The sequence below is a fragment of the Lynx rufus genome, unplaced genomic scaffold, assembly GCF_022079265.1.
Source record: "Lynx rufus isolate CCGP_SWC_20201006 ecotype Redwood Valley unplaced genomic scaffold, mLynRuf1.p SCAF_14, whole genome shotgun sequence".
NCBI classification, from domain to species: Eukaryota; Metazoa; Chordata; class Mammalia; order Carnivora; family Felidae; genus Lynx; species Lynx rufus.
In genome coordinates, this window is record NW_025814828.1 from 20,028,418 (window position 1) to 20,051,301 (window position 22,884).

Sequence of the window (22,884 nt, forward strand, 5' to 3'; positions counted from 1 at the left end):
GGATGAGTTAAAAAGGCAAGAAAGACTATTCAAAACTATTGCAATGAGGGAGAGAGATTGAACTCACCTCTAAAGTGTAGGCATTGAGGTGAGCTAGTGAAAAGTGCTGGACATTAGTGGGGGAGGTTGGTCTATGTGATTAGGCCAGCTGTACTTGCTAATTGGTGCTTATCAAAGTTAGGCTTCAACTCTTTCACCGAGGCTGGGAAATAGGGGTGCTATCTTTCTTGATAATTACATTTCTTTTCTATAGAGTATAATGCTTGCAAAATAGGTCAGTCAGAGAAAGACAAATACTATATGATTTCATTCATATGTAGAATTTAAGAAACAAGACAAACCAAGAAAAAAAGAAACCAAAAAGCAGATTCTTAACTATAGAGAACAAACTGATGGTTACCAGAGGGAAGGGGGGAGGGGATGGGTGAAATAGGTGAAGGGGATTAAGAGTACACTTAAGATGAACTCTGAGTAATGCACAGAATTGTTGAATCACTATTTGTACACCTGAAACTAATATAACAGTGTATGTTAATTATACTGGAATTAAAAATTTTTAAACACTGTATTTCTTTTAGTGAGAGTCTGTGAGAGGTAAACTACTTCTCTTTCTGTAAATGTCTCTATTTTGTTTTTACTGTAGAATGATAATTTAACCTAAGTATAAAAGCCTATGTTGCTAATAATTTCTCTTTGGAAATATTATTCCAGGGGCGCCTGGGTGGCACAGTCGGTTAAGCGTCCAACTTTGGCTCAGGTCGTGATCTCGCGGTCCGTGAGTTCGAGCCCCGCGTCGGGCTCCGTGCTGACAGCTCAGAACCTGGAGCCTGTTTCAGATTCTGTGTCTCCCTCTCTCTCTGACCCTCCCCTGTTAATGCTCTATCTCTCTCTGTCCCAAAAATAAATAAACGTTAAAAAAAATTGAAAATATTATTCCACTGTCTTCTGGTATCAGTTGTTAAGTGGTGTAAAGTATGGTGACAGTCTAATTTTCATTTCTTAGTGATAATGCCTTTTTTCTCTTGTGGCTTTTAAGAATCCCTTTATCATTGATGTTTTGCAGGTTTCACTCAAGTTGTGTCCAAAAAAGTACCCACAAGCTTCCAAAATGTTCCCTAGAGGGCAGTATTGTCCCTGTTACTTCAGTCTATTTTGACTGAGGTTGCTCTTTGGCCAAAGGCTGGCTGGATTGTGAGATCTGGCGTGTAGAGTGCTCCCCTTTTTATAGATAAAGTGAGATGGAGTCCAAAATTTAAATAGGAGTTGTACCTACAGTCCACATAATCCTCATTCTGGGTTTATAGCCCATTAATATCTATTGCATTGAAGTTTTAAAAATAATTACTGGCGTGCCTGGGTTGCTCAGTTGGTTAAGCGTCTCACGGTCATGATCTCACATCAGGCTCGCTCCTGTCAGTGCAGAGCCTGCTACAAATCCTCTGTCCCCCTCTCTCTCTGCCCCTTCCCCACTGGTTCTCTGTCTCTCAAAATAAATAAATAAACTTTAAAAATTATTATCACTATTATTTTTTATTTTTAATAGAAGTACAGTTGACATACAGTATTATATAAATGTTTCAAGTGTACAACATCCTGATTTGACAATTACATACATTATGCAATGCTCACCACAATAAGTATAGTTGCCATCTGTTGCCATACTAAGTTATTACACTATTATTGACTGTATTTCCCATGATATACTTTTCATCTCCATGACTTATTTATTTGATAATTGGAAGTGTGTGCCTCTTAATCCCCTTCACTATTTCATCCTCCCACACCCTCCCCTTTGGCAATCAACTGTTTGTATTTATGAAGCTGTTTTTGGTTTTGTTTGTTCATTCGCTTTGGTTTTTAGATTCCAGATATAGGTGAAGTCATACTATTTGTCTTTCTGTCTGACTGGCTTCACTTAGCATAATACCTTCTAGGTCATCCATGTTGTGTTGAATGGCAAGTTTTCATTCCCTTTTATGGCTAGGTAATATTCCATCGCATATATATACTACATCTTCTTTATTCATCTATTGATGGACACTAAAGTTGCTTCCATATCTTGGCTATTATAAATAATGCTGCAATAAACACAAGGGTACATTTTCTTTGTTAGTGTTTTCTTTGGGTAAACACCCAGAAGTGGAATTACTGAATTGTATGGTATTTCTATTTCTTTTTTTTTTATGTTTTTATTTATTTTTGAGAGAGAGGGAGAGACAGAGTGCGAGTGGGGAAGGGGCAGAGAAAGAGGGAGACACAGAATCCAAAGCAGGCTCCAGGCCCTGAGCTGTCAGCACAGAGCCTGACGCAGAGCTCGAACTAACGGACCTTGAGATCATGACCTGAGCCAAAGTCGGACGCTTAACCGACTGAGCCACCCAGGTGCCCCTGGTATTTCTGTTTTTAATTTTTTTTTTATTTTTTTTTTCAACGTTTATTTATTTTTGGGACAGAGAGAGACAGAGCATGAACGGGCGAGGGGCAGAGAGAGAGGGAGACACAGAATCGGAAACAGGCTCCAGGCTCTGAGCCATCAGCCCAGAGCCCGACGCGGGGCTCGAACTCCCGGACCGCGAGATCGTGACCTGGCTGAAGTCGGACGCTTAACCGACTGCGCCACCCAGGCGCCCCATCTGTTTTTAATTTTTTAAGGAAACTCCACACTGTTTGTCACAGTGGTTGCACCAATTTACATTCCCACCAAGAGTGGACGGAAGTTCCTTTTCTCCACGTTTTCACAACACTTATTATTTCTTTTCTTTTTGATTCTAGCCATTCTGAGTGGTGTGAGGTGATATCTCATTTTGGTTTTGATTTGCATTTCCCTGATGATTGGTGATGTTGAGCATCTTTTCATGTGTTTGTTGGCTCTCTGTATGTCTTCTTTGGGAAAGTATCTATCCATGTGTTCTGCCCATTTTTTGTGTTTTTGGTATTAAAGTTCTTTATATATTTTGGATATTAACCCCTTATCAGATACATCATTTATAAATATCTTCTCCCATTCAGTTGGTTGCCTTTTCATTTTGTTCATGGTTTCATTCACTCTGCCAAAGTTTTTTAGTTTGGAGTGCCTGGCTGGCTCAGTCGGTACAGCATGCAACTCTTTTTTCTTTGTTTGTTTTTTAAGAGAGAGGGAGAGTATGTGTGAGTAGGGTACAGGAGCAAAGGGAGAGAGGAGATCTTAAGCAGGCTCCATGCTCAGTGTGGAGCCCAACACAGGGCTCAATCTCACAACTACAAGATCATGACCTGAACTAAAATCAACAGTTGGGTGCTCAACCAACTGAGCCACCCAGGTGCCCCAAGCATGCAAGTCTTGATCCTGGTGTGGTTAGTTTGAGCCCCATGTTGAGTGTAGATATTACTTTAAAAAGTGTTTTAAAATCCTTTTTAAAAAGTTTTTTAGTTTGGGGGCACCTGGGTGGCTCAGTTGGTTGAATGCCCGACTTCAGCTCAGGTCATGATCTCGCGGTTCGTGAGTTCGAGCCTTGTGTCAGGCTCTGTGCTGACGGCTAGGAGCCTGGAGCCTGCTTCGGATTCTGTGTCTCCCTCTGTCTGCTCCTCTGCCGTTTGCACTCTATCTCTCGCATTGTCTCAAAAATAAATAAACATTAAAAAAAAGTTTTTTGCTTTGATGTAGTCACAGTGGTTTATTTTTCCTTTTTTTTTTTTTAATGTTTATTTTTGAAAGAGAGAGTGCGAGAGGGGAAGGGGCAGAAAGAGAGGGAAGACACAGAATTAAGAGCAGGCTCCAGGCTCTGGGCTGACAGCACAGAGGCCCAATGTGGGGCTTGAACCCCCAAACTGTGAGATCATGAACTGAGCTGAAGTCGAACACTAAACTGACCGAGCCACCCAGACACTCCTTATTTTTGTTTTTATTCCCCTTGCTTGCAGAGACAGATTCAGAAAAGTATTGCTAAGGCTGATACACAAGAGTTTACTGCCTTTTAAGAGTTTTTGTGGTTTCAGAGCTCACATTTAGGTCTTTAATCCGTTTTGAGTTTATTTTTGTGTATGGTGTAAAAGAGTGGCCCAGTTTTATTCTTTTGCACATAGCTGTACAGTTTTCTACATCATTTATTAAAGATTGTCTTTTCCCCATTTTATGTTTGCCTCCTTTGTCGCAAATTAATTAACCTTGTAAGTATGGGTTTATTTCTGGGCTCTCCTGTTCTATTGATCTATGTGTCTGTTTTTGTGCCAGTACCCATACCATTTTGATTACTATAGCTTTGTAGTATAGTTTGATCCTGAGATTGTGATACTTCCAGCTTTGTTCTTCTTTCCCAAGATTTCTTTGGCTATCCACAGTCTTTTGTGGTTTCATACAAATTTTAGGATTATTTGTTCTAGTTCTATGAAAAATACTATGGTATTTTGGTAGGGATTGCCTTCAGTTTGTAGATTGCTTTGGGTAATATGGACATTTTAACAATATTAATTCTTCTAATCCATCAGCATGGTTTACCTTTCCATTTTTGTCATCTTCAATTTCTTTCATTAGTATCTTACAGCATTCACTGTACAAATCTTTCACCTCTTTGGTTAACTTCATTCCTAGGTATTTTATTCTTTTTGATGCAATTGTAAATGGAATTGTTTTCTTAATTTCTCTTCTTCTAGTTTGTTATCAGTGTATAGAAATGCAACAAGTTTCTTTCTTTCTTTTTTTTGAGATAGAGAGTGGGGGAGGGGGGTAGAGGGAGAGACAGAGAATCTTAAGCAGGCTCCACACTCAGCATGGAGCCCAGCAGACGGCTCGATCCCACAACCCTGGGATCATGACTTGAGCCAAAATTAAGAGTCAGATGCTCAATCAACTGAACCACCCAGGCACCCCTGCAACAGATTTCTGTATGTTAATTTTGTATCCTGCACCTTCACTGAATTCATTTAATTAGTTCTTGTATTTTTTTTTTAGTGGAGTCTTTAGGGTTTTCTATAGATAGTATCGTGTCATTTTCAAATAGTGATAGTTTTACTTTACCATTTTGGATGCCTTTCTTTTCTTTTTCTTGTCTGATTTCTGTGGCTAGGATTTCTAGTACTCTGTTAAATCAAAGTGAGGACAGTGGGCAGCCTTGTCTTCTTCCTGATTTTAGAAGTAAAGCTTTTTGCTTTTCATCACTGAGTATGATGTTAGCTGTGAGTTTGTCATATATGGCCTTTATTTTGTTTAGGCATGTTCCTTCTAAACCTACTTTGTTGAGAGTTTTTATCATGAATGGATGTTCCATTTTGTCAAATGCTTTTTCTTCATCTATCGTGATGATAATATGATTTTTATACTTCATTTTGTTAATGTGGTGTATCAGGTTGATTGATTTGTGGATATTGAGCCATCCTTGCATCCTGGAATAAACTCCACTTGATCATAGTGAATGATTCCTTTAATGTATTGTTGAATTTGGTTTGCTAATAATTTGTTGAGGATATTTGCATCTATGTTTATTAGACGTATTCATCTATATTTTTCTTTTTCTTTTTCTTTTTTTGTATTGTCTTTGTCTGTTTTGGCTATCAGGGTAATGGTGGCCTCATAGAATGAATTTGGAAGCATTCCTCCTCCTTCTGTTTTTAGAAATTTTAAGAAGGATAGGTATTAACTCTTCTTTAAATATTTGGTAGAATTAACCTGTGAATCCATCTGGTCCTGAACTTTTATTTGTTGGGAGTTTTCTGATTATTGGTTCAATTTTGTTACTAGTAATCAGTCTGTTCAGATTTTCTATGTCTTCCTAATTCAGTCTTGGAAGATTGTATGTTTGTACAGATTCATCCCTTTCTTCTAGGCTGTTCAATTTGTTAGCATATACTTTTTTTTTTTTAATTTTTTTTTTCAACGTTTATTTATTTTTGGGACAGAGAGAGACAGAGCATGAACGGGGGAGGGGCAGAGAGAGAGGGAGACACAGAATCGGAAACAGGCTCCAGGCTCCGAGCCATCAGCCCAGAGCCCGACGCGGGGCTCGAACTCACGGACCGCGAGATCGTGACCTGGCTGAAGTCAGACGCTTAACCGACTGTGCCACCCAGGCGCCCCAGCATATACTTTTTCATAGTAGTCTGCTATAATCCTTTGTATTTCTATGGAATCAGTTGTAACTTCTCTTTCTTTTCTGATTTTATTTATTTAGCCCTATGTCTTTTTTCTTGAGGAGTTTGGCTGATGGTTTATCTATTTTGTTTATCTTTTCAAAGAACCAGGTGTTAATTTCATGGATCTTTTCTATTGTTTTTTAAACAATTGTTTTCTATTTCATTTTATTTCTTTTTTTTAACTTTTATTTATTTTTGAGAGACAGGGTGTGAGCAGGGGAGGGACAGAGAGAAAGGGAGACAAAGCATCTGAAGCAGGCACCACGTTCTGAGCTGTCAGCACAGAGCCTGTCATGGGGCTCGAACCCATGAACCATGAAATCATGACCTGAGCCAAAGTCAGACGCCTAACCAACTGAGCCACCCAGTGCCCCTATTTCATTTATTTTCACTCTGATCTTTATTATTTTCTTCCTTCTACTAACTTTGGGTTTTGTTTGTTCTTTTTCTAGATTCCTCAAGTGTAAAGTTAGATTGTTTATTTGAGATTTTTCTTATTTCTTGAGGTAGGCCTTTATGGCTATAAACTTCTCTCTTAGAATGGCTTTTGCTATGTCCCAAAGATTTTGAACCATTGTGTTTTTATTTTCACTTGTCTCCAGATATTTTTTTATTTCTTCATTGACCCATTGGTTGTTTAACACCATGTTGTTTAGCCTCCATGTGTTTGTGTTTTTTTCCAGTTTTCTTCTTGTAATTGATTTCTAGTTTCATAGCGTTGTAGTTGAAAAAGATGCTTGATATGATTTCAATTTTCTTAAATTTATTTAAACTTGTTTTATGGCCTAACATGTGATCTATCCTGGAAAATGTTCCATGTGCACTTGAAAAGAACATGGATTCTGTTGTTTTTGGATGGAATATTCTGTATATATCTGTTAAGTCCATCTGGTCTAATGTGTCATGCAAAGCCACAGTTTCATTATTGATTTTCTCCCTGATGATGTATCCATTGGTGTAAGTGGGGTGTTAAAGTCCCCACTATTATTATATTACTCTCAGTTTCTCCCTTTGTGTCTGTTGATATTTGCTTTATGTATATAGGTGGTCCTATGTTGGTACATAGATATTTATAATTGTTATATCCTCTTGTTGGATTGATCCCTTTATCATTATGTAATGCTCTTCTGTGTCTCTTGTTACAGTCTGTTTTAATGTCTGTCTTGCCTGATTTAAGTATCACTACCCCAGCCTTTTTTTTTTTTTTTTTTGCTTCAACTTGCTTGGAATATTTTTTTCCATCCCTTCATTTTCAGTCTGTGTGTCTCTTTAGGTCTGAAGTGAGGTTCTTTTAGTCAGTATATAGATGGGTCTTGTTTGTTGTTGTTGCTGTTGTTTTTGTCCATTCAATCATCCTCTGTCTTTTGATTGCAGCATTTAGTCCATTGACATTTAAAAGTCATTATTGGTAGGTTTATACTTACTGCCCTTTGTTAATTGTTTCTGGTTGTTTTGTAGTTCTTCTCTATTTTTTTCTTCTTCTCTTGTTCACTTCCCTTATGATTATGTGACTTTCTTTAGTGTTATACTTGGATTCCTTTCTCTTTATGTTTTGTGTACCTATTACAGGTTTTTGATTTGTGGTTACTATGAGGCTCATATATAACATCCTACGTATATAGTAGTCTTTATTCAGTGAATGACTGTTTAAGTTTGAATACATTCTAAAAGCACTACACTTTTACTCTCCCCTCCATGCTTTAAGTATATGATGTCATATTTTATATCTTTATATTTTGTGTATCTCTTAACTAATTTTTGTAGATAGAATTGATCATAGTTCTTTTGTATTTTAACCTTTATATTAGCTTTATAACTGGTTGATCTACTACCTTTACTATATATTTGCTTTTACCAGTTAAATTTGTTCTTTTATCAGTCTGTCACTTCTAGTTATGGACTCTTCTGCTTTAACGTTTCTTTTTTTTTTTAATTTTCTTTTGAATTTTTTAAAATTTACATCCAAATTAGTTAGCATATAGTGAAACAATGATTTCAGGAGTAGATTCCTTAATGCCCCTTACCCATTTAGCCCATCTCCCCTCCCATAACCCCTCCAGTAACCCTCAGTTTGTTCTCCATATTTATGAGTCTCTTCTGTTTTGTCCCCCTCTCTGTTTTTATATTATTTTTGTTTCCCTTCCCTTATGTTCATCTGTTTTGTCTCTTAAAGTCCTCCCATGAGTGAAGTCATATGATTTTTGTCTTGCTCTGACTAATTTCACTTAGCATAATACCCTCCAGTTCCATCCACGTAGTTGCAAATGGCAAGATTTCATTCTTTTTGATTGCCGAGTAATACTCCATTGTATACATATATACCACATCTTCTTTATCCATTCATCCATGGATGGACCCTTGGGCTCTTTCCATACTTTGGCTATTGTGGATAGTGCTGCTAAAACATGGGGGTGCATGTGTCCCTTCGAATCAGCACACCTGTATCCCGTGGATAAATGCCTAGTAGTGCCATTGCTGGGTGGTAGGATAGTTCTATTTTTAGTTTTTTGAGGAACCTCCATACTGTTTTCCTAACATTTCTTATAAGGCCGGTTTAGTGGTGATAAACTCCTTTAACTTTTGTTTATCTAGGAAACTCTATCTTTCCTTCAATTCTGAATGACAACCATGCTGGTTGTATGTTTTTTTCCTTTTAGGACTTTGAATATATCATGCCCCTCCCTCTTAGCCTGAAAATTTTTTGCTGAAAAATAAGCTGATAACTCTATAGGGTTTTTCTTATACATAACTATTTGCTTTTCCCTTGCTGCTTTTGAAATTCTTTATCTTTAATTTTTGATATTTTAATTATTATGTGTCTTGGTGTGGACCTCCTTGGGTTCATCTTGTTTGGGGTTTTCTGTGCTTTGTGGACCTGGATGTCTGATTTGTTTCCCAGGTTAGGGAAGTTTTCAGCTATTGTTTCTTCATATAAGTTTTATGCCCCTTTCTCTGTCTTCTTCTTCTGGGGCCTGTATAATGTGAATGTTAGTACAACTGATGGTGTTGTAGAGATCCCTTCATTTCTCATGATGTTTAGAAATTACTTTTTCTTTTTGCTATTCAGCTTGGATGCTCTCCATTACCTTGTCTTCCAGATCACTGATTTGTTCCTCTGCATACTCTAATAAGCTGTTGATTCCTCATAGTGTATTTTTCATTTCAGTTATTGTATCCTTCAGCTTTGGTTGGTTCTGTTTTATATTTTCTGTCTCTTTGTTGAAGTTGTCAGTCTTCTGTCAAGTCCAGCGAGTATCTTTATGACCCTTACTTGGAACTCTTTATTAGGTAGATTGCTTATCTCCATTTTGTTTTGTTCTTTTTCTGAGATTTTGTCTTGTTCTTTTGTTTGGAACATATTCTCTGTCTCCTCATTTTGTCTGACTCTCTGTGTTTATTTCTATGTATTAAGTAGATCAGCTACATCTCCTATTCTTGAAAGTAGTGGCCTTATTTAGAAGGTATCCTGTGGTGCCGAGTAGTGCAGCCTCCCCTGGTTTCCAGAACCAGGCCACACCTGCTATGGTTGCACTGGCAGACAGGGCTGTCTCCCCCCCTCTCACTTCCTGGGGCAGGAGTCACTTTGGAGGGATGCAATACCACTGGGGCTGCCTGCCAGGTGTAGCAGGGAGGTAGTTGCTTTGGGGGGAAGCCAGTCCCAACTGAAGCTGCCCACCAGGTGTGGTGGGGTAGGAGTTGCTTTGGAGAGGCACCTGCCATGGCAGGTCTATAGGTGAATGCCAGAGTGGGGTAATAGGTGCTAGCAAGGTAGGTAGAGACTGTCAGAACTGACCCCCACAAGCATCTGGCTAGCTAGGCTGAAGGAGGATAAGATAAATGGTGCCTGCCAAAACTTCCGTTTCCAGAGAAAGCTCCTAAAGATCTTTGCCCCTCCAGCACATGCCCTTAAGTTAGTCAACAAATCACCTTCACGTGTAACCCACGTGCTTTTCAAACTGCTGCCTCTGTGTTGGGTCTCGACCAAGTGTTATAGTGTGCCTGTGTGGCTCAGTCACTTAAGTGTCTGACTGTTGATCTCAGCTCAGATCATGATCTCACGGTTTGTGGGTTTGAGCTCCACATCAGGCTCTGTGCTAGTGGCCCAGAGCCTGCTTGGGATTCTCTCTCTCCCTCTCTCTGTCCCTCCCCTGCTCACGTGTGCACTCTTTCTCTCTCTCTCAAAAATGAATAAACTTAAAAAAAAAAGAAAAAAGTTAAAAAAAATGCGCCAGGTTTTGTACTAGACCCAAGGACAGAAAAATAAATAAAACCCAGTCCCATTTTTCAAGATTCCTTCAGCCTCTTCAGTGCATTACTAATACAGAAAAAAGTTTCATGACATAGAACAGATTTATTTTTTTTTTAATTTTTTTTAACGTTTATTTATTTTTGAGAGAGAGGGAGACAGAGCATGAATGGGGGAGCGGCAGAGAGAGAGGGAGACACAGAATGGGAAGCAGGCTCCAGGCTCTGAGCCATCAGCCCAGAGCCCGACGCGGGGCTCGAACTCACGGACCGCGAGATCGCGACCTGAGCTGAAGTCGGACGCTTAACCGACTGAGCCACCCAGGCACCCCAGAACAGAGTTTTAAAGAACATGTGAAGCTGTACCAGAAAAGTCTTTGACTTAAATAACTTAATTTCTTTTTTAGTGGGTATGATATTTTTGGTCAAAGAACCTACCCATTATTCCTCAAGCTTCTGTAAGGCCAGCCCTGCTACCTTCTAGAAGATACATTATAGTTATACTTACTGATTCATGTGCAGAGTGGTTGTGAGAAAGTTCACAATATTTACTGTCAAGTCTCATTCAATAGAGAAATTATGACTGGAAGTAGTACTTTTGGGAAATGGCTTTTGTCAGGCTGAATTATTTGTTCTACAACATCTTATGCTAAACCTGAAAGTAATAGACAATTATTCTAAATAAATCTGAGTGGGGTGCCTGGATGGCTCAGTTGGTTGAGCATCTGAATCTTGATTTTGGCTCAGGTCGTGATCCCACCAGGTTTGTGGGATCGAGCCACACTCAGCGTGGAGCCTGCTTGGAATTGTCCCTCTCTTTGCCCCTCTCCCCCACTTGCACTCTCTCGCTCTCAAAAACAAACAACAAAACAAAACAAATCCAAAAAAAAAATCCCCCAAAACCAAAATGGACTTGAGTACTTTTTCTTTTATCAATATTCATAACATTACTTCCAGCGGACATTTAACAGCATTTAACTTTTTACCAGAAATAAAAGAAATACAGATTTACTTGTATAATTTTAAAAATTAAATATATGTTACTAGATATTAAAGACAAGAGTGATTGGCTTAGATTAGGGACATATTTGTTCATCATAAGTGGTTGTCCAGAGCTTGGACTTTGAATTCTATTTCACACGTTTCTTGAAAATATGAATAATCAGGGGCACCTGGGTGGCTCAGTCGGTTAAGCATCCGACTTTGGCTCAGGTCATGATCTCGCGGTTTGTGAGTTTGAGCCCCACCTTGGGCTCTGTGCTGACAGCTCAGAACTGCTTCGAATTCTCTGTGTCTCTCTCTCTCTGTCCCTCCACTGCTCATACGTGCACGCACAGGCTCACCGCCTTCTCTTTCTCATAAATAAATAAACATTTAAAAAATATGAAGAATCAAACTGCATTGTTTTCAAAAAACATTCTAAAAGCATAGATGTGCCTTGTTTGGGTAAATAAACATTGTTAGTAAGAAACAAATAATTCGTATGGTAATTTTGCCTAAACTTCTGTTAATTGACCGCCATTCCAAAATTTATTAGAGAAACTTTGACACAAAAAAATTAGTTTTAAAGCATGAAGTACTATGGGGCGCCTGGGTGACTCAGTGGGTTAAGCGTCCGACTTCCACTCAGGTCATGATCTCACGTTTTGTGGGTTTGAGCCCCGCGTTGGGCTCTGTGCTGACAGCTCAGAGCCTGCAGCCTTTTCAGATTCTGTGTCTCCCTGTCTCTCTACCCCTTCCCCACTTGTGCTCTGTCTCTCTCTCTCTCTCTCTCTGACAAAAATAAGTAAAACATTTTTAAAAATTTACAAAGTGAGTTATAAAATAGCATGTGAACCGACTGTGATCCGATTTTGTGAGAAGTACACACACACACATACACACACACATATAATGGTACAGGAAAAGATCTGGAAGCAGTCCAGGTACCAAGGTGCTAACAAGGTGGGGGGTGGGGGTGGTGAACGTTTATGAGTTTCCCATTGTTGTAACAAATTACCACAAAGCTAGTGCCTAAACGAACACAAATTTCTTCTTTTACAGTTTTGGAGGTCAGAAGTATAAAGAGGCTTATGAGACTAAAACCAAGGTGTCTGCAGGGCTGGTTCCTTTTGGAAGCTCTAGGAATGAATCCATTGCTTACATCTTTCTGTTTCTTGAGGCTGCTTGCATTCCTTGGTTCTGGTTGCATCACTCCAATATATGCTCTTATTATCACGTCACCTTCTCTGTCCTCTGACCCTCCTGCTTCCCTTTTATAAGGACACTCGTGGTTACATTGGGCCCACTTGGATAATCCAGGACAGTCTGCCCATCTCAAGATCCTTAATTTAGTCACAGCTGCAAAGTCTCTTTTACCATAACATTCACAGTTTCCAGGGATTAGGTCATGGACATCTTTGAGGGGGGCAATTATTCTGTCTACCACAGAATGTGATGTTTTTATTTTTAATTTTTGTTTATGTATTTTGTATTTTTTTAAGTTTATTTATTCTGAGAGAGAGAGAGAGAGAGAAAGAGAGTATTCACATGAATTCCTGTGGGGGGGGCACAGAGAGAGAAAGAGAGAGAGAGAAAATCCCAAGCAGGCTCCATACCATCAGCAAAGAACCCAACACTGGGCTCGTGTCATGAACCATGAGATCAGGTGCCCCTATATATTTTTGTATTTTTATATAATGTGGATGTATTACTTAAAATATATTAGTTAAAAGTAGAAAAATGTGGGGCGCCTGGGTGGCTCAGTCAGTCTGACCCTTGGTTTCAGCTCAGGTCATGATCTCACAATTCACGAGATCAAGTCACGCAAATGGCTCTGTGCTGATGGCACAGAGCCTGCTTGGGATTCTCTCTCTCTCTGCCCCCCCCCCCGCCCCCGCTTGTGTTCTCTCTGTCTCTGTCTGTCTGTCTCTCTCTCTCTCTCAAAATAAACTAAAAAAAAAAAGTAGAAAAATGTTATAGTTTGATATCAAATGACACAAAACGTGGTTATTTATAAACTTTTATCTGGCTCCATGTGAAGTTTGAGCTTCACATTCCGTTATCTTCTTACTTTGGATTTATACTAAATCAGAAAATTCAAATTCACAATTATACATCACCAGAAATGGCAGTAAGTGTTTGGTAACTGACCCACAAGTTTGGATCAGCGACTTGTGTATGTTGGATTGAGCAAGAATCCATAATTTGAGAAGTAATTTCTTCCATTGAGTGTTGCCTCCAGATGCTAAGTGGATGAAGAATCAAACTCAAATTCTGCCAGGATGAATGTTTCACCTTAGGAGAGTGGGTCTCACTAGGGGCAGTACCACACAAGGGTCTACTTTGAAAACACGTGGGGCTCCTTTGGTTGTTGCAGTGACTCACACGAATCCCCTGGCTGGGATCTTCTGTTGGTTAGTTGGACAGAAGCCAAGAATGTCATATGTCATTTCAGTGCATGTGACTTTCTTACAAGGATGAATTTTCCTACATCTTACATAATTTTCAAATGTCCCCCTAGACATTTGTGTATATGAAAAACTTATTTGTCATTATCTGAACCTAAACCTGATCTCATTTTACATGTAAACTCAACATACTTTTTTCTCTTTCTGAAATGTGTTTTTAAAACTATAGAAGGCTTTTACAAACCTGCATGTCATTCTAGTGCAGGGGCCATGCCTGTCTTCTGAAGTTTAGTATATTGCTGCTGAAGTGAGCATAACTCGAAGTATTTTTTGCATGGTTTTATACCCTGGAATTTTCCAGGAATGGAACTACTGTGTAAATTGAAAGGAGTGTCTGTTGTTTTGTTTGGAGCTTTACCAAGAATGGCTTAATGTTTTAGAAAATCACGCCAGTGACATCAATGCCATTTATGGGCTGTGCTAGGTACCTTACATTTTCCCTTCCAGATTCACTCCACCCTCTCTACCTGCTCTGTGCCGTAGGAAGGGACCGTGTCAATAGGTTTCCTTGCCCTCCAGCTTCTGGGTAGGTTCACTCAATGGAAAGCACAGGCAGGAAATCTGGAAGGTGAAAGGAGAGTGAGGTGTGCCTCTTGTAATGACCATCAGAAAGTGAGTGTCATCTGATCCATGGAAACATAAAATTGGATGTGACAACAGTATTCCATTAGAAAATGGTAGCGCTAGGGGCGCCTGGGTGGCTCAGTCAGTTACGTGTCCGACTTGGGCTCAGGTCATGATCGCGCGGTTTGTGAGTTCGAGCCCCACATCAGGCTCTGTGCTGAGAGCTCAGAGCCCGGAGCCTGCTTTGGATTCTGTGTCTCCCTCTCTCTCTCTGCCCCTCTCCCACTTGCACTCTGTCTCTTTCTCAAAAATAAACATTAAAAAAAATAAAAATAAAGAAAATGGTAGCGCTATATAAACACAATTGAGTCCAAGCTGGTCAGGAGGCACAAGCAAACTGCATGAAGAAGTGTTTTAAACTCTCATGGCGCTTGCTCCTGATTTACTTCTCCCTTAACCCACATTTAGGACTTTCCAGAGAGTTCTCTATGACTGGTTATCAGGTAAAGCACAGGCCCGGTTTACACACATTTGCTGGCACCAGCTGAAAAGTGGGTGCATTCTAGCCCCTGAAAGACAGGGGTGAAGGAAACTCTTCCTAGGAGCAAAACTTTGCTCGTACCTCCTATTGTCCACTTCCAGTGGAAGGATACACAGCCCTTTCTCTCTGGGCACACTATTTTTGCGACGTACTATCTGTCACAGCCCAGAGTGTCACTGCTTGTGCTCGTTTTACATGCCTGGAATGCGAGACTCAGACCCTCTTGCAGGAGCCGCTTCTCAGGGCTTCCTTTGTAGGGAACTGCCTTGAGGGATGAGGTGATATCTCCTTCTGAACAAATAATGGGCTTGCTGTAAAAGATGTGAGCTCCCCAAGGCCAGTTTTCCTCAGCTGCAATGCCAAAGTACTAACAGTATGTACACAGTGGGTCTATCTGGGCTCCTCTGCCTGGCCCCTGTGGGATCTGGGGAGTGGGGAACCCACACAAATAAGCTAATGAGGCTCATACTGCTTACCATGCTGCTAGCATCCAGGAAATGGTAACAGGCTAATTTGTTCGCTTGTAAATAGGAGAAAAATCTCAACCCCCAACTAATACTTATTATGCACTTTGCAGTTAGTTTTATAAGCCTTTTGGCTAGTATGTGACTTGCACCTGATTTTGCATTGAGGGCTACGACTTGCAATTATTCTTCTGTAGCTTTGGTCCCTTAGGGAAAAATTTTGCTACTTTTATGTTTGGCAGAAGTCCACTGACAGAGGTGTCACTGCACATCTGTTGGAAAAAACAAGTAAGTTTTAATGACTTCATAAAATTAATTGAAAAAGTTTCGTGGCGACAGTGCTAAGGACTAGGGGTGAATGGATTGCCAATATAATCAACCAGAAATTCAGATATTGTCGGTTTTTGCTATTCACACTGTAGGATGGATAACATTCCATGCTAATATTCCAATTGTTTATAATTCTATTTTGCCCTTTTCCTTTCCGTAGTGAGTTTTAAACTTCCTAGGTCTGTCTGTATTTCTTTCAGTTGGAAATAGAGGAATTTCAGCATTTGGTCTCGAAAACCACAGGCTGTCCTAGCTGCTGGTGTAAGAAATCCCAGCAACAGGATAAGATTTTCTGGTTTCTTGATATGTCCTTGAAAATGTTATTACTAATGAAGGAGTCTTGTAACACATCTGGAACTCAGAACTTACGGCTTGTTCTGTGAACGAAACTTTGGCCTTAAAAAGCCTGTAATTCTTTCTGTTTGTATTACTTAATAATGTGTTTCCCTGGTAATGATATTTATATTGCAACCCCACGTCCTGAAAGCTATGCATACCTATGAGTTTTCTTTAATAGCCAAGTTAATGGAAAATTTATGTGCACACAAAAACTTGTATGCAAATGCTTGTAGCAGCTTTATTCATCAGAAACTACCAGATGTCCTTTAACAGGTGAATGGATAAACTGGTCCATGCATACAATGGGATGCTAGGCTGTGATAAGAAGGAAAGATCTATTGATTCACTCAACAACATGAGTGAATCTTTTTTCCTAGTGGTAAAATATGTGTAACATAAACACGGATGAATTGTAAATGCATTTTGCCAAGGGTAGGAAGCCAGATTCTAAGATCCACAAGTATTGTATAATGCCATTCATAAGACATTGTGGAAAAGGCAGAACTAGAGGGAGATGTATTAGTTTCCTATTGCCGCTGTAAAAATTACCACAGACTTGGTGGCTTACAACAACACAAATTTATTCGCTTACAGTTCTCGAGGCCAGAACTCAAAAATCAGTTTCACTAGGCTAAGGTCAAGGTGTTGTAGGACTGGCTCCTTCTGGAGGATCTAAGAGAGGGTTCGCTTCCGTGACTTTTCTGGCTTCTGGCGGCTGCCTGTATGACTTAGCTTGCGACTCCTTCCTCACATCACGCCGCCGCCTTGCCTCCTTTCTCATGTCTCCTCCTAACTCCTTTGTCAGTCTTGCTGCTCTCTTCTAAGGACCTTTGTGATTCCATTTAGGACTCACCTGGATAATATCCCCCTCACGGAATTCTTAACTTAATCACATCTGTAAAGGCCCTTTTGCCATGTGGCGTAACATTCGTGGGTTGCAGAGATTAGGGCTTGGGTATTTTTTCAGGTCATCATTCAGTCTACCACAGTATGGAAAGCAGAGCAGTCATTGCCAGGGCTTGTGGAAGAGGGAAGGATTGAGTATGTAATGGGTGGTACAAGCATGGTGGAGGATCTATGACTCTATAGTTGTCACAAACCCATAGAATGGGGGCGCCTGGCTGACTCAGTGGGTTAAGTGTCTGACTCTTGATTTCCACTCAGGTCACAATCTCACAGTTCATGAGGTCAAGCCCCACACTGGGCTCTGCTCTGATAGCACGGAGCCTGCTTGGGATTCTCTCTCTCTCCCTTTCTCTCTCTCTCTCTCTCTCTCTCCCTCTTTCACTGACCCTTCCTCCTCCTCTCTCTCTCTCTCAAAATAAATAAATAAATAAATAATGAATAAATGAAAACTAAAAAAAAAAAAAAACACATAGAATGTTACATCACCAAGAATGAACTTCACTGTTTGCAAATTTTTAAAAACCATTCTGTCAGTGATCCTAGGATGAAATGCAGAGTCTGACAAAATAATCTGATTGTATTAAAAGTGGATGGCATACCAGACTTCAAGCTGTATTACAAAGCCGTAATCATCAAGACAATATGGTACTGGCACAAAAACAGACACTCAGATCAATGGACCAGAATAGAGAACCCAGAAATGGACCCACAAATGTACGGCCAACTAATCTTCGACAAAGCAGGAAAGAGTATCCAATGGAATAAAGACAGTATTTTCAGCAAGTGGTGCTCGGAAAACTGGACAGCAACATGCAGAAAAATAAACCTGGACCACTGTCTTACACCATACACAAAAATAAACTCAAAATGGATGAAAGACCTAAAAGTAAGACAGGAAGCCATCGAAATCCTCGGGGAGAAAGCCGGCAAAAACCTCTTTGACCTCGGCCACAGCAACTTCTCACTCAACACAACTCCAGAGGCAAGGGAAACAAAAGCAAAAATGAACTATTGGGACCTCACCAAAATAAAAAGCTTCTGCACGGTGAAGGAAACAATCAGCAAAACTAAAAGGCAACTGATGGAATGGGAGAAGATATTTGCAAATGACATATCAGATAAAGGGTTCGTATCCAAAATCTATAAAGAACTTATCAAACTCCACATCCAAAAAACAAATAATCCAGTGAAGAAATGGGCAAAAGACATGAATAGACACTTCTCTAAAGAAGACATCCAGATGGCTAACCAACACATGAAAAAATGCTCAACATCACTCAACATCAGGGAAATACAAATCATAACCACAATGAGACACAACTGGCTAAATTAACAACTCAGGCAACAACAGATGTTGGCGAGGATGCAGATAAAGAGGATCTCTTTTGCTGGTGGGAATGCAAACTGGTGCAGCCACTCTGGAAAACAGTGTGGAGGTTCCTTAAAAAACTAAAAATAGAACTACCCTACCACCCAGCAATGGCACTACTAGGTATTTATCCGAGGGATACAGGTGTGCTGTTTTGAAGGGGCATATGCACACCCATGTTTAGAGCAGCACTATCAACAATAGCCAAAGTATGGCAAGAGCCCAAGTGTCTATCGATGGATGCATGGATAAAGAAGATGTGGTATATATATACGATGGAATATTACTCGGCAATCAAAAAGAATGCAATCTTACCATTCGCGACTACGTGGATGAAACTGGAAGGTATTATGCTAAGCGAAATTAGTCAGAGAAAGACAAAAATCATATGGCTTCACTCATATGAGGACTTTAAGAGACAAAACAGATGAACATAAGGGAAGGGAAGCAAAAATATAAAAACAGGGAGGGGGACAAAACAGAAGAGACTCTTAAATATGGAGAACAAACTGAGGGTTACCGGAGGGGTTGTGGGAGGGGGGCTGGGCTAAATGGGTCAGGGGCATTAAGGAATCTACTCCTGAAAACATTGTTGCACTATATGCTAGCTAACTTGAATGTAAATTAAAAAATAAATAAATTAAAAATCAAAACAAAAAAATGGATGGCATAACTTCACTGAAGAAGGCAGGTGGGAAAGTTAAATAACTTGGAAAAATTGTTTTTAAGTTTATGGACACAGAGAATAGATTGGTGGCCACCAGAGGAGAGGGGTGAGGTGTGGGCAAAATGGGTGAAAGGAGTCGAAATGTGCAAACTTTTCCAGTTATGAAATACAGAAATCATGGGGATATAATGTACAGCATGGTGACTAGAGTTAGTAATACCATATTGCATATTTGAACATAACTGAGAGGAAGTCTTTAAAGTTCTCATCACAAGAAATGTGTGTAGTGTGGCAGATGTTAACTGGATTTATTGTGGTGATCATTTTGCAGTATATACAAATATCAAATCATTATGTTGTACACCTGTAACTGATATAATGTTGTATGTCAATTATACTTCAATTACAAAAAAAAAAAAAAAAGAAAGAAAAAATGGTGTTTTGACCAGGGAATGGAAGACCAACAATAAAAAGAACTGTACATAAATGTACTATAGTTGGTAGATAATATACAGAAATATAGATATGTATGTATACATAAGGTAGTATATTTAGATACATTTTCTGGCTCTGGCTCTGGCTTCTGCAGTGGTCTGGAATCAGTGACACGCCAGCAGCAATGAGCACACCTAGCCCCCAGATCTTTGTTTCTAAATACCATTCTCCAATAAAAGAATTCAGGGCTCCTTAAAGAAATGGCTGATTCTAGGGTTGGGGCAGGGAAGATATGAGATGAATGCAGTTTGGTAGGACCACAAGAAGACCATAGGAGACTGCACCTGGCCTCACCAGGCCCTGCTGTGAGCCATATGCTGGGATGTATAGTCTGACTTCTGTGCTCTTGCTGTAACATGTCCTTCCCCTGTAATAAACTTTTTACATTTGTAAGCCTTGTCACTTTGGGTCCTGTGAATCTTCTTTAGCAATTGAACTCTGCTTACATGCCACTGTTAGTACAGCTATATATTCAAGGTTTTACGAATGCTGCATGGGCACTAGGAAACAAAAACGGTATATCATCTACTATTCAATACATGTTTCTCTCCAGGAATCTATTAAAATGAGACTTATTAATCATATTGTTAAGTGAGTCTCTATCCTTCTTCATATTTTGGCTTTATAAATTTCAGTGTCATTTTATTTTATTTTTCTTTTAAGTTTATTTATTTTAGAAAGAGAAGGAGAGCATGAGCAGGAGAGGGGCAGAGAGAGAGGAGACAGAATCCCAAGCAGGCTCCACACTGGCAGCGCAGAGCTCGGTGTGGGGCTCAGACTCATGAACTGTGAGATCATGACCTGAGCCTAAATCAAGAGTTGGACACTTAACCAGCTGAGCCACCAATGCGCTCCTCAAGGTCATTTTTTTAATGTCAAATTGTACTAATGTAAGTACATTTGTTTTGTAAGTACATTTTGATTCCTCTAAATTTGCATTTCTTTTATATATTTCCCCTTCCTTTACATTACTATTTTTGTTTCATTTTGTGTTTCATTTAAATAACATAAAATAGAATTCTTAATCCAATTTGTGAATCCTAATTTTTATTTATTTTTATCTTTTTATTTTTTAAGATTTTACTTAAAATAGTTTTTAATGTTTATTATTTATTTTTTGAGAGAAAGACAGAATGAGAGCAGGGGAGGGGCAGAGAGAGAGGGAGACACAGAATCTGAAGCAGCCCCCAGGCTCTGAGCTGTCAGCATAAAGTCTGACATGGGGCTCCAACCCATGTACCACGAGATCATGACCTGAGCTGAAGTTGTATGCCTAACCGACTGAGCCACCCAGGTGCCCCAAGATTTTACTTTTAAATAATCTCTACACCCAACATGAGACTCAAACTTACAACCCCAAGATCAACAGTCACATGCTCTACTGAGTTGCCAACCACCCCTATGAATCTTAATTAAAAAATATTTTTTAAACATTTTATTTACTTTTGAGACTCAGAGAGAGACAGAGTGCAAGTGGGGGAGGGGTAGAGAGAGAGGGAGACACAGAATCCGAAGCAGGCTCCAGGCTCCGAGCTGTCAGCACAGAGCCTGATGTGAAGCTTGAACTCATGAACTGTCAGATCATGACCTGACCCAAAGTCGGATGCTTAACTGACTGAGCCACCCAGGCGCCCCTGAATTTTAATTTTTAATAGGGGAGTAGATTCTATTATATTTATCATGATCACTAATACATTTTTTATTATAAATGTCATATATTTATGCTATTTTTAATGTTTCCTTATTTAAAAAAATTTTTTTATGAATTTTAAATTTCTTTTTCCCTTTTGAGTGTTTGCTTTTATCGTCTTCATTTCTTTGGAAGCCATATATACTCCTTTTGATACTGGTAAGTGTGACTTTTCAGTTTTTCAAAAGCATTCTGTGGGTAATGTACACAGTATGTATGTATGTATGTATTTTGAACTGTATGTATGAACTGTATTTTAATTCCAGTATAGTTAACATACAGTTATATTAGTTTCAAGTGTACAATATAGTGATGCAACAATTCTGTACATTACTCAGTGCTCACCAAAATAAGTGTACTCTTTTTTTGTGCGTGAGAGAGAAAGAGTGTGTTCATGAGTGAGCATGTGCATGAGCTGGGGAGCAGCAGAGGGAGGGAGGGAGAGAGAGAGAGAGAGAGAGAGGGAGAAGGGGAGAGAGGGAGAGTCCCAAGCAGGCTCCACACCCAGCACGGAGCCTGATGCTCAGTGAGATCATGATCTCAGCCGAAATCCAGAGCTGGATGCTTAAGTGACTGGGGCACCCAGGCGCTCTCAAAATAAGTGTATTCTTAATCCCCTTCACCTATTTAACCCATCCCCTCAGCCACCTCCCCTCTAGTAACCATCAATTTGTTCTCTATAGTTAAAAGTCCATGTTTTGGCTTGTCTCTTTTTTTCTTTGTTCATTTGTTTTGTTTTTTAAGTTCGACTTAAGACTGAAATCATGGTGTGTAAAAATATGGAATGCTTGGGGCGCCTGGGTGGCTTGGTTGGTTGGGCGTCCGACTGCGGCTCAGGTTATGATCTCACGGTCTGTGGGTTCGAGTCCCGCGTCAGGCTCTGTGCTGACAGCTCAGAGCCTGGAGCCTGTTTCAGATTCTGTGTGTCTCTCTCTCTCTGCCCCTCCCCTGTTCATGCTCTGTCTCTCTGTCTCAAAAATAAATAAATGTTAAAAAAAAATATGGAATGCTTCATGAATTTGTGTGTCATCATTGCACAGGGGCCATGTTTATCTCTGTATCATTCCAATTTTAGTATTTGTACTGCCAAAGTGAACAGAAAGTACACAGTATTTTGACAGTAAGAAAGCTGTCAACAACTGTTAGGGTCATATCAAAAGGACTCAGGAGCCAACTTAAAGAAGTTCCCCCTGAACCCTCTTGCACTGTTGGTGGGAATGCAAATTGGTGCAGCCACTCTGGAAAACAGTGTGGAGGTTCCTCAAAAAATTAAAAATAGATCTACCCTATGACCCAGCAATAGCACTGCTAGGAATTTACCCGAGGGATACAGGAGTGCTGATGCATAGGGGCACTTGTACCCCAATGTTTCTAGCAGCACTCTCAACAATAGCCAAATGATGGAAAGAGCCTAAATGTCCATCAACTGATGAATGGATAAAGAAATTGTGGTTTATACACACAATGGAGTACTACGTGGCAATGAGAAGGAATGAAATATGGCCCTTTGTAGCAACATGGATGGAACTGGAGAGTGTGATGCTAAGTGAAATAAGCCATACAGAGAAAGACAGATACCATATGGTTTCACTCTTATGTGGATCCTGAGAAACTTAACAGAAACCCATGGAGGAGGGGAAGGAAAAAAAAAAAAGAGGTTAGAGTGGGAGAGAGCCAAAGCATAAGAGACTGTTAAAAACTGAGAACAAACTGAGGGTTG

General features: G+C 39.8%; 1 non-coding gene across 1 annotated transcript; it reads right to left on the minus strand.

Annotated features, from left to right (window-relative positions):
- Positions 1-22,159: 22,159 nt before the first annotated feature.
- Positions 22,160-22,261, minus strand: LOC124509766 (U6 spliceosomal RNA). The gene has a single exon (XR_006961532.1). It is a non-coding gene; the product is annotated as a U6 spliceosomal RNA (small nuclear RNA).
- Positions 22,262-22,884: the final 623 nt, after the last annotated feature.